The sequence below is a fragment of the Protopterus annectens genome, chromosome 7.part0 (assembly GCF_019279795.1).
Source record: "Protopterus annectens isolate FY-2018-M chromosome 7.part0, PAN1.0, whole genome shotgun sequence".
In the NCBI taxonomy this organism is placed as follows: domain Eukaryota; kingdom Metazoa; phylum Chordata; order Ceratodontiformes; family Protopteridae; genus Protopterus; species Protopterus annectens.
In genome coordinates this window covers 965,367,096-965,380,103 of record NC_056739.1, presented here as the reverse complement: position 1 = coordinate 965,380,103, position 13,008 = coordinate 965,367,096, and the positions used below count along the sequence as shown (strand labels likewise).

Below are 13,008 nucleotides of genomic sequence, written 5' to 3'. Positions count from 1 at the left end.
ATAAAGCAAACAGCACGCCAGTAGGTCTTTTCAAAGTTTACTACAAACAGGTACAGTTAACTTGAAGCACTTTTCGTTTGCACTGAAGCAAACTTCATCAGAAGTCAAGATCAATTAAGATCAACACAATTTAAAAAAACAGTAGAGTGATGTATCTATTATCTATACAACACACATTATTAGCTTAAAGGTATAATCGGCTAAAAGCTATAACATAACTTATTTAAAAGGACAACAATAATAACAATAATAAAACCATATCTAACTCAAAAAAATCACTTATACACACAACCATTTAAAAAAATATTTCCTTAATACAATAATAACACTGAACTTTCCATGTTGCATCCTGAATTTAACTATACACGTGAAACCTTTATACTATACTATTTATTAAGGATACTAGAACACAAATAACCTCACCTTTTATGATATTCAATCTACTCGTAACCTGTGTATGTTTTTAATGCCCCAAACTTTTATTTTTCGAAACACAAGCTATTGAGCACATGTTGTTTAAACCAGGTACTCTGTAAGTGTCCAACCTTATCTGCCATAACAATTCTAATTCTTCTAAAAGAATTGGCATAGGGCCACCTCTGATAGGAAGAACTACCTGATCTATTGCCATGTAAGAAAACCCATGACCATGATAGGCGTGAACATGTTTTGACAATGCATTTTCTAACTTGCCTTTACTAATCGCATATTGATGTTCATATACTCTGTTTCTTAATCTAAATCAGACTACAGACTTTCTTACATTTACGTCATCTTTTGACACAGAAGCAATGACATATTTGGATATTTTATTAGTGAAGAATAGATAGGGCGGCCACGGTGGTGCAGTGGTTAGCATTGCTGCCTCACAGCAAAAGGTTCTCCGGTTCGATCCTCGGCTGGGGTGCCTTCTGTGCGGAGTCTGCATGTCCTCCCTGTGGTCGCGTGGGTTTCCTCCGGGTGCTCCGGTTTCCTCCCACATCCCAAAGACATGCTGCAGGTGGATTGGACACTCTAAATTAGCCCTAGGTGTGTGTGTGTGAGTGTGCCTTCTGTGGAAGGTTGGGCGCCGGGCTGGCAACTCGACACCGTAAAACTCCACTGCCATTCAATGTGTGGACAAGGTGATCCGCTGTGGCGACCCCTAACCGGGAAAAGCCGAAAGAAGAAGAAGAAGATTAGTGAAGAATAGATCTTCACGTTGCTTTCAAGCCAGTATATAAAGGAAGGCAACTTATTCAAACAACTTCTTGCATTTCTCAAGTAGCCCCCTCTTCTATCAGAAACACTCAGTTGTCAAGGGCCAGTTGGTTAGGGCAGCCCATATCAACACACAACTGAGTGATTTCTTTGCTGAATGTGACAGTCTTAAATCCATGTTTGTGGCACGGGGTTATCCGGTCAACCTTATTGACAGGCTGACAGATGAAGTAAAATTGAAAAGAATAAATTTGGTGTACCCTCCAATACTGAGTGTTAAATCTGATAGTGGTGGGAACAATGAACTGGTAGTTTTACCAGTTCAAGAAGTTGCACAGAGACACAATGGGAATAAGTCATCTTTTGAAGAATGTGACCCCTGTTTAAAATTTACCACAACATTTAGTTGTGACAGCCACTTGGTGACTGATATTTTAAGGAAGAATTGGGAGTTGTTTAGAAAGTCACCAATAATATTGGATAAATTAGGTGATATTCCACATATGGCTTTTAGAAAAGGGAGAAATTTAAAAAAATATATTGGAATCAGATGTCCAGTCTGTGTCACAAATAACTGGCATGTTTAAATGTGAAGCATGCGCTTATTGTAAATATATGGATACATCCAGTACCTTCTCAGTAAAGAATAGACAATATAAGGTAAGATCTAAATTCAATTGTCAATCTAAGTTTGTAGTCTATCTTGCTAGGTGTTAACAATGCCCTGCATTTTACATCGGGAAAACCGAATGTAGATTAAGAAACCGAGTATATGAACATCAATATGCAATTAGTAAAGGCAAGTTAGAAAATGCATTGGCAAAACATGTTCACGCCTATCATGGTCATGTTTTTTTTTTACATGGCAATAGATCAGGTAGTTCTTCCTATCAGAGGTGGCCCTATGCCAATTCTTTTAGAAGAATTAGAATTGTCATGGCAGATAAGGTTGGATGCTTACAGGGTACCTGGTTTAAACGACCTGTGCTCAATAGCTTGTGTTTTGAAAAATAAAAGTTTGGGGTGTTAAAAACATACACAGGTTACGAGTAGATTGAATATCATAAAAGGTGAGGTTATTTGTATTCTAGTATCCTTAATAAATAGTATAGTAACAAGGTTTCATGTGTATAGTTAAGTTCAGGATGCAACACAGAAAGTTTAGTGTTATTATTGTATTAAGGAAATCATTTTTTAAATGGTTGTGTGTATAAGTGATTTTTTTGAGTTAGATATGGTTTTATTATTGTTATTAATGTTGTCCTTTTAAATAAGTTATGTTATAGCTTTTAGCCGACTATACCTTTAAGCTAATAATGTGTGTTGTATAGATAATAGATATGTCACTGTACTGTTTTTTTAAATTGTGTTGATCTTAATTGATCTTGACTTCTGATGAAGTTTGCTTCAGTGCAAATGAAAAGCGCTTCAAGTCAAGTTAACTGTACCTGTTTGTAGTAAACTTTGGAAAGACCTACTGGTGTGCTGTTTGCATTGTTTTTACTTGTTTTTGCTCGTTTGCTGGATTTACCAAAGGTTCTTTGGTCTGCACCAAACACACCAGATAAACTGTTTAAAACCAAAAAACGATCTGGAACACAATAAGAGAAGGCTCAAACTATAAAAGTAATTTAATATTGCCACACAAGTGAAATTAGCGCTTTCAGCAGGTAAAATAACCCACCTTCCTCAGATTACACAGCTGGACATGAAAAACTCATTTATACATTAATGCATAAAATATGCCCAATTGCCTTAAAGTGCATTATTCAAACAATTAAGTTGCCATAGCGACCTTAAAGTAAGATCGCTACCTGCATGATTTTACTTGCGCTGCTGTCAGCTATAAAATGCATACATATAAAACACCAAATATTTAAAACATGAATGCATATCTTGCTTATTGCTAAACAATTAACCAAAATCTCTTCCCTTGCATTACGGCAGGCTGTTTACGTATTTACAAATACGGAAATTAATGCAAAAGGTGGATAATCACTTAAAAAGTAAAAAACCATATACATGGCTCTACACTTTATCAACCACAAAGGTTTCAAAAGTGTAAAATATCCATTATACATTATATTGTAAATAGTACTGTTGTAATGGCACTTATTATTTAAAAACTGATGGTATTATACATACATTTGTACCTAAATAAATCCAAAAGTTGTGTCAAAAGGTCACGCTATTGCTAAACAGTTCTTAATCTTACTGCTATAAAGCAATGTTAATATGACACATGAATATACCCTTAAATAAATAAAACGTTAAATGTTAGTTCCCATGTTCAAAAAGGCCTAAATTTCATATTAAAGCCCACAAGTTCGTTCCTCTATTTATATGAAAACCAAAACATTATATTCACAATCATAACATGTATTGTATTATATCTACCTATTATAGGCTAACCACTTCAAAACACATTTAATAGAGAGAGCCTCATTAATACCTGGTATAACTTGTGCCCTAGTGCAATTTGCCAACATAATTCGTCAATCTCAGGCGGACTTGCCAAGGTCCCCTCTAATGTCTTGTTTTCTTTGCTGCAGGATAACAAACTTAAAGGAATGTCCACTATTTTCAACTACATGCCGAGCTAGAGCATTATTCTGATCCTGTTTGGAAACCGCATTTATATGCTCATAAATTCTAATTTTTAATTTGCGCTCGGTTTTCCTATGTAAAAAGCTTTACATAGATTACATAGGGCAGCATAGACCACTAATTTTGTTTCACAATTGAAGTGGCCATTAATCTTATATTCTGTGTCATTTATGCTACAAGTGGTACCAATCTTTATATACATACACTGACTGCATGTTCCACATCTGTGCATCCCTAATGGACAGTTAGACATCCTTTTTTGTTTCGTTTTTTCCATAATGCATTTGAGGTTGTCCCCCCTCCTGTATGTTATTTTAGGTTTATCACCAACAAGGGCAACTAGTCCTTTATCATGTTTAACAACCTCCCAATTTTTGTTTATAATTTCCCTTATCTGTTGAAAATCCATAGAATATGTGTGAAGGAAACTACAACAAAAGTTAGGCTTAGGTAGATTAGATATGAATGTCTCTACTTGTAAACTTAAAATTTCAGGATTAACATCCAAGTTATTAGTTTTTATAACAGGAAGCAGGGGTGAAAAATAACCCCCCACCCTTTTGTTAGTAACTTCTAGTACGATATTATTGACTAGACATAAAGGATACCCCCTAGATGTGAACATAGCTATCAATTTTTCACATTCCATTTGAAAATCGTTATCATCCGTCACCATCCGTGCTGCCCTGACCAGTTGGCTCTTAATAACTGATCTTTTTTGATGGTACGGATGGTTGCTCGAAAAATGTAACAGTGAGTTACAATATGTGGGCTTTCTATATATAGTACTTTTGAATCTATTATTGGTAATGTCCTTAGATAAAAGAACATCCAAGTAATTCATTTCAGAGTCAGCCACTGAATATGTGAAACTAAGGAATTCAGTCATACTTGTCATATTATCGATAAACTGTGGGATAACTGATTTATCTCCCTTCCAAATACTATTAAAAACCACGTCATATATAGCAGGGTTAAAGGTGGTAACAACATGTCAAGACTCGAATGGGACTTTTTACATCTGTTGCAGGATTGCAACGTCCGGGTCATGAGACCTGACAAAGGTGGGGGTGTGGTCTTGATGGATCAATATAAATATGTCGAATACATGATGGAACATCTCGACACAACGGCCTATGAGCAGGTATCATTAAATGAAATCCATGGTGCATATAGAAAAATATATGGTGTTCTCAATGACCTGTTTTTGGAGGGGTTTATTGATTCAGACGTTTTCCATTATTTGGAGATGTCTGCACCTAGAATTCCTGCATTTTTTGGTGCACCTAAGCTACATAAGCGATTACAGGCCCCACCTTTCAGACCTATTATTGATGGAAGAGGCTCCATCACATATGCTTGCGCTAAGTATGTGGATAGCATTTTGAAGCCTCTTATAGGAGCAGTCAAGCACATTTGCAAAGACTCTTGGTCTTTCTTGAGGGACATTAGCAATCAAACATATGCCGTTGATTCAGTGTTTTTGACAATAGATGTTAAAGACCTCTATACGGTCATACCCCAGGATTTAGGCCTATCATGGGTCAGGGAGTTTTGTCAGTTAGAAAAATATCGGATGATATCATTTACACTGTTGAAACTCTTCTTGAACTAGTGTTAAAGAACAATTTTTTTACCTTTGAAGGTAACTTCTACCTACAAACATCAGGTGTGGCGATGGGCTCCCCTTGTGGGGGCTCATTTGCGAATGCAGTGATGACTCACTGGGAGGATGAATTCCTGTTCAAGGATGATATTTTTCAACAACATGTTTCCTTTTACACAAGGTATCAGGACGATATTTTCTGTATTTGGAAGGGAGATAAATCAGTTATCCCACAGTTTATCGATAATATGACAAGTATGACTGAATTCCTTAGTTTCACATATTCAGTGGCTGACTCTGAAATGAATTACTTGGATGTTCTTTTATCTAAGGACATTACCAATAATAGATTCAAAAGTACTATATATAGAAAGCCCACATATTGTAACTCACTGTTACATTTTTCGAGCAACCATCCGTACCATCAAAAAAGATCAGTTATTAAGAGCCAACTGGTCAGGGCAGCACGGATGGTGACGGATGATAACGATTTTCAAATGGAATGTGAAAAATTGATAGCTATGTTCACATCTAGGGGGTATCCTTTATGTCTAGTCAATAATATCGCACTAGAAGTTACTAACAAAAGGGTGGGGGGTTATTTTTCACCCCTGCTTCCTGTTATAAAAACTAATAACTTGGATGTTAATCCTGAAATTTCAAGTTTACAAGTAGAGACATTCATATCTAATCTACCTAAGCCTAACTTTTGTTGTAGTTTCCTTCACACATATTCTATGGATTTTCAACAGATAAGGGAAATTATAAACAAAAATTGGGAGGTTGTTAAACATGATAAAGGACTAGTTGCCCTTGTTGGTGATAAACCTAAAATAACATACAGGAGGGGGGACAACCTCAAATGCATTATGGAAAAAACGAAACAAAAAAGGATGTCTAACTGTCCATTAGGGATGCACAGATGTGGAACATGCAGTCAGTGTATGTATATAAAGATTGGTACCACTTGTAGCATAAATGACACAGAATATAAGATTAATGGCCACTTCAATTGTGAAACAAAATCAGTGGTCTATGCTGCCCTATGTAATCTATGTAAAGCTTTTTACATAGGAAAAACCGAGCGCAAATTAAAAATTAGAATTTATGAGCATATAAATGCGGTTTCCAAACAGGATCAGAATAATGCTCTAGCTCGGCATGTAGTTGAAAATAGTGGACATTCCTTTAAGTTTGTTATCCTGCAGCAAAGAAAACAAGACATTAGAGGGGGACCTTGGCAAGTCCGCCTGGAGATTGACGAATTATGTTGGCAAATTCGTACTAGGGCACAAGTTATACCAGGTATTAATGAGGCTCTCTATATTAAATGTGTTTTGAAGTGGTTAGCCTATAATAGGTAGATATAATACAATACATGTTATGATTGTGAATATAATGTTTTGGTTTTCATATAAATAGAGGAACGAACTTGTGGGCTTTAATATGAAATTTAGGCCTTTTTGAACATGGGAACTAACATTTAACGTTTTATTTATTTAAGGGTATATTCATGTGTCATATTAACATTGCTTTATAGCAGTAAGATTAAGAACTGTTTAGCAATAGCGTGACCTTTTGACACAACTTTTGGATTTATTTAGGTACAAATGTATGTATAATACCATCAGTTTTAAATAATAAGTGCCATTACAACAGTACTATTTACAATATAATGTATAATGGATATTTTACACTTTTGAAACCTTTGTGGTTGATAAAGTGTAGAGCCATGTATATGGTTTTTTACTTTTTAAGTGATTATCCACCTTTTGCATTAATTTCCGTATTTGTAAATACGTAAACAGCCTGCCGTAATGCAAGGGAAGAGATTTTGGTTAATTGTTTAGCAATAAGCAAGATATGCATTCATGTTTTAAATATTTGGTGTTTTTATATGTATGCATTTTTATAGCTGACAGCAGCGCAAGTAAAATCATGCAGGTAGCGATCTTACTTTAAGGTCGCTATGGCAACTTAATTGTTTGAATAATGCACTTTAAGGCAATTGGGCATATTTTATGCATTAATGTATAAATGAGTTTTTCATGTCCAGCTGTGTAATCTGAGGAAGGTGGGTTATTTTACCTGCCAAAAGCGCTAATTTCACTTGTGTGGCAATATTAAATTACTTTTATAGTTTGAGCCTTCTCTTATTGTGTTCCAGATCGTTTTTTGGTTTCAAAGGTTCTTTGGTGTTAGACCAGTGTTTTAGGGTTCCAGCTAGGGATCCAGTTTGAGAGGGATAAAAGTAAGGATAAAGAAGATGAAATGTAATGCTGATATTGACACAAAGGAAGATACGCAGGTGGATGCTTGTCCAGATGATAATGACAAGGAAGGGGAAGAAGGAGGTGTCTGTTAGTAGTCTGGTTACAAAGTTTAAAGACAAATTGCTCAAGACAAAGGATAAAAACAGGGTAAAGGTTGAACTGCACCAGTTTTCTTTGGATGTTAATAATGCTGTTATTTAAATAAAGTCTTTGGTGTTTTTTGTTTTGACTGATGTAAATCTGTAGGGCTGATATTATCTGTCTGTCTGTAGACTGCTTGACAACTGCTATTTCAGAGGGAGCAAGCAACAGTGTATTGGCTTTAGCTATTTTTTTTATGGATTTGAATACTTGTTCAGATACTGTGTTGGTTTCATATACCAAAGTTTTTTGTTTACTTGTTTTATATGCTAGTACTTTGAGCATATTCAGTTATCCATATCTTTGGCTGAGTGTTAATCTTCCAGTACTGCTTGGATGAGCTTAACTGTGCTTTACAAGAAAAGAGCCTGGAAGGGTAATGATATAAAAGGGCGTCTTACTCTTTTGAAGGATTTTTGATTTTAGTGTAGCTGGGGGGGGGGGGGGGGGCATATTTATAGTACCAGTAAATATAACGCTAAAATTGAGTTTTTTTTTCAATGCCCTTTATTAGATGTAGACGTGGGAAGGAAGTGGGTAGGTTTTTTAGACTATGCAGCTATATGAGCCCTATTCAACTCTGATGCTACTGTTCTGTGGGGGGAGAAAGGTTCATAGTAGGTGATGTGTACCTTGAGGCAACAGTTATTTTTTGATCACATGAATATGAAAGACTTTTTTTTTTCTTGGTCTGAATGATGGTTAGATATAGGGAGAATATAGGCAGTTCTGTCTGGTGGAAAAAGAACAGTTGAAGCATAAGAAATATGTGTATAAGGATTTTGAAATGGTTATTGGGATTGGGAATAATGATTTTCGCAGTTAATAGAGTGCAGCAGCTGTTTTTTGACATAAATAAATTATGAGCAAAAGATGCTTTACATAAACAACAATATTGTGTGAAAGGTACTCGAGAGGAAGTGGATTATTTTTAGCATATATTGTTCAGAGGTTGGAGTCGGAGGTGTGGGAATTGACTGATGGTCATGGAGGGGCAGTTACAGATAAGGATGACATATTAAGATAGGTAGCATATAAAGTCCTGCTGGTAAATTTGTTTCTGCAGAGTGGGAAGTTCCTCATATTAATGCCGAGGAGGGTGTACTGTTGGATAACCCTTTTATTATAAAAGAATTGAAGAGGGTTTTGTGTAAAGGACAAGTACAGTCTGTACCCAGTGAGGATGCTTTATGTTACAACTTTATAAGGCTGTGCTTCAACAAGAAAAGCAGTGTTTTTTACAGACTTAGAATGAATGGTTTCTGTCTGTTTCATTTCCAGAGTCTGTTAAGGGGTTAATGAAAATGATTTGGAAAAACAGGGGTCATAGAAGCAATTTAGACTTCTGGAGGTTCATTGATTTGGAAAATGTTGACTATAAAATTTTAGCGGACTTGCTTCAGAGTAAAATGAAAAGTTTGAATCAGCTTTTGGGTGCAGGTATATATGGTGTCCTTGGTAGTGATATGAGAGTAATATTTTTATTAAAAAAATGTTGAAAGGCTTTGAAAGAAGAAATTGGTGTGTGATATTAGGAAAGCTTTAGATTCCATTAGACGTGACAGTATATGGGATATATTGCAGGAGGAAGGGTTTTTTTTCCCTTTCTAGGAAGGTTCTATGTCTCCCACATTCCACAAAATGTGTTTTCAGTAGGTCTCTACTTTAAGTTGTATTGGGTGAGGCATTTAAACTTTATTTAGGAGTTAAGCAGGGGTGTCCACCCAGCTCCTTGCTTGCTTGCTTTTTTCTTTCCTCTGGTAGAATGGTTCCTCCTACTTGACATATGTAGATAATTTAGTTTTTGTGATAAAATATAGACTTGGACTGGGACAGTTTTTGATTCTCTTTTGGCGGAATTACAGAAAGTAAGCTTGTCCATTAATGCTAAATGTCCTGGTTTTGATGTCCATTAATGCTAAATGTCCTGGTTTTGATGTCCATTAATGCTAAATGTCCTGGTTTTGATGTCCATCAATGCTAAATGTCCTGGTTTTGATTGCGTTGATGTTTTTCTATATATTTCTTCTTCTGTGACTTGTAATCTGGGGATTTATTTTGGGACTGGGAAGGTGGTCTTTAGTGGGTGAGTTGCTTGGATGTTTTAGATTACTGTATGTATGTTTAAGTGTTTTACTTTGATCTTTTCTAAAGTTTATTTACTGCATTCAACCTTTTTGGGGATAAATTACAATACTTGCAGGATTTTCTTGTCTCCTGCTGATTTGGAAAAAAGGCTTACTGATCTTTTATATTTCAATTATTAGGGTATCTCATTTAAATACTGTGGAGTTTCTATATAATAAAGGAGAGCAGGGCAGGCTGGTGCTTCTCCATCCATTACATAAATACAGAGAGTGCAAAAAAGTATGTATTTTTGTGTGTTTTACATACTGCTTCTCAAAATGTACTTCATTGGTATTTAATGGGAAGTTAATGTAGCCTTTTCTGATAGGGGTAAGAAATGAATTGTATTGGTGAATAGTTGGAAGTCTGTAAGAAAATTAGAGACTACAAATTGTCTACATACATTTCCTAAAATGAGGAAATGCTGGTACTTGGAAATCTTTTTAATTGACTGATGAGTGCATCTCTCTGATACTTCATTAAATGGAGCATAACAAGCAGGAAAAGAAGATCCCAAGGATGAATTGAGTATGCAGATTTTTTGTGGATACTTTCTTTAGGGAAATTGTTAAGGAGGAGATGAAAAACACAGTGGAGTAGCAAGGGGGGAGGAAAGGGGGCATATGCCCAGGGCACAGCCTGTCAGAGGGTGCAGTCTGAATGCCATTCCAAAAATGCTGGTACAAAAAGCAATTTTTTTTTGTGCTGTTGCTGTTAGGGATGGGGTGTGCACTTCAGACTGCTGTGAGCAGTATATTGGAGCATTTGCTTTTCTTTTTTGCTCTTTGAATGATAATCTGATAAGGAGGGGACATGCATCAGACTATAGTGAGCAGTGTATTGGAGCACTTTTGTTCTTCAATGCCAATGAAATGCTGGTAGGGAGGGGGCATGACTGGAAAGGGGAGTGATTTAGGCTGCCACAAACAGTCTATTGAAGTGTGTTTCCTCTTTTTGCTCTTCATTTTGAGCAAGAGGGTGGGGTGCTAATTCAGGGACTGGCCAGCTATGTCTCTGATGAAAAATAAATGTTATGCAGAACAATGTTATTCCTACTGTAACTGGGGAGAATCTTTGTTTCATGGTGTGTTGGACTGCCCTAGGGTCTTGGGATTTTGGCATAAATGTATCTGTTTTTGGAAAAGTTTGCCTGTTGAATTAATGACTTAATGATTATATATAGATGTTGTAATTCTTTGGTGGTACTATGTGTGAATGCTTCTTAAAATTTTCCCCTGCGTATGGCTTTTATGGAAAGGGTGCTATAGAGAAGTAAGATTTGGGATACAAAAGCTTTATGTAGGAAAATTAGTTTTTGGCCATTGGTGAAAGGGTGGAGAAAGTGATTTTTAATGTATTGCAGTCTTTGTTACAATTTGCCAATCTTTTATTTAGTTTTCCCTTGCTTATGAATGTTTCTTGCCTTTATTGAAGTTTTTGGCATTTTGTTTTTATGATTCTTCTGATCTATAATAAAGCCCAAAGTGTTGTGGGATCTTTTACAGCCCCTTGAGCTACCACCAATGCTTGTAGGTGGGACCTCCTTTTTAGCATCCATCTGAATGTGAAAAAAGGGGATAATTTCTCTAGTGTCCTGAACAAATATTCCCCTAGTTAGTATGAATGCCATCTCGAGTCTTCCCTAAAAAATAGGTCGCACCTAATGGGACTAACCTTGTCAACATAAGTAAGCATAAGTCATTTAATCTGCATTTTTCTTGAAGACATTGGCATAGAAAACAGGACCACATGAGTGACAGCTGTGATGTCACACTTGTGTGGCATGGCAGTCCCTACAATGTCATCCTTTACCCTGATCTTCTTCCAGAAAGACAACCTAGCTCTTGTTTGTGCTTACACCCAGAACCATAGCTGGCTTATTTGGTACCTGGTGCAATTCCCCAGTATGGCACCCCTCAACACTAGGGTTAAGGAGCAAAAAAAAGTCCCTTTTCTAATCTAGTGCTCCTCCATCCACTAAGGAGATGTGTCAGCTCCTAAAGCCGTACTATCACATCCTAATGTCCTACATCCTCACCTACATGCACTACACAAGAACAAAAAAGAGAAGGTCCCTTCTCTGATCTGGATCTTGTCCCTTCTGTAAGGAATATAACCTAACATCCTTGTGCTCTACTATCCCATAATGGACAGGTGAAGAGAGAAATTAAAAAAAAATTAATCTGCTGATGGATCTGCAGATCATGCTCCCCAACACCTTGTGCCTGTGATGGCTGTCCCCTTCATCCCACCCTAATTACACTTCTGCTTATTTTGTGTGTAGACACTAGTCGAATATAACACACATACTTCATGACAAGACTGTAGACTTCCATATTGTTGACCCTAGTAAAAAAAAAAGTTTCACCAGCATCAGTGAGAATTTGAGTACTGTTAATGTATTTTTAAATATCACAAAGGTTTTACCAGCATCAGTAAGAATTTCAGTATGGTTAATATTACATCTTGCATATTTCACAAATCAGACAAAGCAGGCTTGCCAAAATTTATGAATGAGAAAAGTATAACAATTTAGTGTACAGGACAAAAATGTACCAGCAAAAGTAAAATATTTGAGTGTAAAATCTGCCAATTTAGAGTATCGTAAGGTTACTTTTTCATTTTTATTGGTTTATCATCAGTCTCTCCTTTTCTGCTTTAAAACATTAATTCTGCATATTTGGCTGTAAACAGCAGTAGATATTGATACTTTATTATTTCAAATTATTATCTATGAATATACATTAAAACACACATTCATGGATACAAAAAGTACAAAGAGACTTCATCAAAGCATGCTTTTATTTATCAGATAGTACATTGTTATTATTTGATAGGAAAAAAAATTACACTTGCTACCATTTAGATCCCATAATTTTGAGAAACTAAGCCTTTTATGTCTGGAGCAATCTTGGAGAAATCAAGAGTATCCATAATAACAAATGTATATGGAAAAAGATATGAAAATAGATACAACTGATGAAGGAATATTCTGCTGCCAGTAACATGACTGTCAGGATTACACTGCTGGGAATTGTAGTTAACTTTTATATT

General features: G+C 36.0%; 1 protein-coding gene across 4 annotated transcripts in view; it reads right to left on the bottom strand.

Annotated features, from left to right (window-relative positions):
- Positions 1–13,008, bottom strand: part of LOC122806805 — a 381,197-nt gene that overhangs the window by 106,602 nt on the left and 261,587 nt on the right. The window lies entirely within an intron of this gene.